The sequence below is a fragment of the Myotis brandtii genome, unplaced genomic scaffold, assembly GCF_000412655.1.
Source record: "Myotis brandtii unplaced genomic scaffold, ASM41265v1 scaffold450, whole genome shotgun sequence".
In the NCBI taxonomy this organism is placed as follows: Eukaryota; Metazoa; Chordata; class Mammalia; order Chiroptera; family Vespertilionidae; genus Myotis; species Myotis brandtii.
The window spans coordinates 85,115-87,667 of NW_005367210.1; the positions used below are offsets into that span (position 1 = coordinate 85,115).

At 44.2% G+C, this 2,553-nt stretch overlaps 1 pseudogene; it reads right to left on the reverse strand.

Annotated features, from left to right (window-relative positions):
- LOC102258354 overlaps positions 1 to 2,069 on the reverse strand; it is a 7,478-nt pseudogene extending 5,409 nt beyond the window's left edge.
- Between the last annotated feature and the right edge of the window lie 484 nt (positions 2,070 to 2,553).

Here is a 2,553-nt window from a genome sequence, read left to right on the forward strand (position 1 = left end):
ATGCATATAAGCATAACCAAGGGACAGAAGACACTGGGGGGGCGTAAGGGAGGCCAGGGGATTGTCAAGTGCGGGGGGAAAAAAGGAGAAACATGTAATACTCTTTGTAATAATTTAAGCAATAAAAATATATATTTAAAAAAAAAAGAATACTAAAACATTACTTGTCATTTTCACTCTCATCCTCTGCCTGTGCGTTTTCCAGTGGCATATGATGTCACAACCAATTATAATGCAGAAGTGGATATGAGAATCCAGATGTCTTTTATTTAGCCAGGTGTTTTTTTGTTTTGTTTTTGGGTTTTTTTTTAACCCTCACCTGAGGATATGTTTTTATTGATTTGAGAGAGGGAGGGATGGAGGGAGGGAGGGAGAGAGGGAGGGAGGAAGAGAAAGAGAGAAAGAGAAATATCTATGTGAGAGAAATATTAATGGGTTACCTCCTGCCTACACCTCAGGGATTGAATCTGCAACCTGGTTATGTATCCTGACTGAGAATCAAACCCACCTTTTGGTGTATGGGACGACACTCCAACCAACTGAGCCAGAGCTATTTAGCCAGGTTTTTAAAGAGATTAGAGAAAATGTAAAATAATGCCACTATTCTCACTAAACTTTCTGTTTTGAAAAATAGCTATTTTCACCAACATTATGTTATTGATCTTACCCATGTAATGGTCTCATATATTTTCTTAATTCTGATAAGTTTAATCTTTCTTTAGAACTTTCTTCTTTGAGACATTTCTTTCCCTACTTAAATTCAAATTCTAATATTGTGTGCAATAAGCTTACAGTTGCTATTTAATGGCTGCATATTGGGTGGAGTTTGTATTGTCCTGAATTTGTAAATAAACAGTGACCATGCCTCATGCATGTCTAAGAAATGACTAGTTCACAATGTAATCTTTCAGTTATTTTTTATTATTGTTGGGAGTATTACAGATATCCCCCTTATCTCCCCGCATTGGCCCCTCCATTAAGTTCCCACCTCACCCCAGGCCTTCACCACCCTATTGTTTGTGTCCATAGGTAATGCATATAAGATCTTTGGTTAATCTCTTCCCATCCTCTTCCCCTCTGATATTTGTCAGTCTGTTCCATGTTTCCATGCCTCTGATTTTATTTATTTTTAAATATTATATTTTTAATTTCAGAGAGGAAGGGAGAGGGAGAGATAGAAACATCAGTGATGAGAGAGAATCATTGATCGCCTGCCTCCTGCACACCACCCCCTGGGGATTGAGCCCGCAACCAGGGCATGTGCCCTGACCGGGATTGGAACTGTAACCTCCTGGTCCATAGGTAGATGCTCAACCACTGAGCAACACCAGCTGGGCATGGTTCTATTTTAGTAATCAGTTTATTTTGTTCGTTAGATCCCTTGTTCGTTTATTTTTATTTTTAAATTCAATTGTTGATAGATATGTATTTATTGCCATTCTGTAGGAAAGAATTTTACAAGCATTACTTATATTAGTGGTAAAGTGGAGCTGGAGAGCACTCTGCATTCTCCATGCTGCATGATGAGAACCACCAGTAGTGTAGCGGAACCTGAGGCCCTTTCCAAGCAGCCTGCAGATGTCAACCCTCACATCTCCCTGTGCTTGTGGACTGGTGTGGTGATCCACTGGGTGTCAGGATTCCTTCTCATAGCGTTATGGAATGGATCAATGAGGATAACCTCAAAGAATTTGTACGTAGCATCTTCACCAACCCATAAGAATTCCGGACTCTCAGAGCCCCACAGTGGCGTCCAGCTCACTCCTTGGCAACAGACTGAAGGCTTTGAGCAAACTTTAGCTGGTTAACACTACATGGATAGACTTGCTGTAGGTCGCACCCTTAGGAACGGAGCTTTGCAGCCACCACAGCGCACATGAATCTGATATGTGATGTAACCTTGCTTAGCCTTGTATCCCAGCCTGCACACTTTTTCAGGCTGAGTTGGGCGGGGGTCCTATGGAGCACAGAGAGCTGGCAATACTGCTAGCAATGCACCTGAGAAGGAAATGCATTACATCAGACTGCTTCTTCCTCCATAGCTCCTGGATGTACTTGTAAGCACCCATCTTGGTTTACCTTATGGCTGCAGTCAAATAAAGACCCTTTCTCCCCTTCTTCTTCTTCTTCTCCTTCCTCTTCCCCTTCCCCTTCTTCTTTCTCTTCTTAAAGAACTAGAGGTCTGGTGCATGAATTTGTGCACCAGTGGGGTCCCAGATTGCAAGATCCAGGATCGGGCCAAAACCAGCTCCCTGACATCCCCCAAGGGGTCCCAGATTGCGAGAGGGAGCAGACCAGGCTGAGGGACCCCACCGGTACACTATTGGGGCCGGGGAGGGATGAGGGAGGTTGGCCAGCCAGGGAGGGACCATGGGAGGGCTCTAGGGAGTGTCCGGCCCATCTTGCTCAGTCCTGATCGGCCAGACCCCAGCAGCAAGCTAACCTACTGATCGGAGCATCTGTCCCCTGGTGATCAGTGCACATCATAGCAACTGGTTGTCCTGTTGACTGACTGCCACCTGGTGGTCAGTGCACGTCATAGCAAGCGGTTGA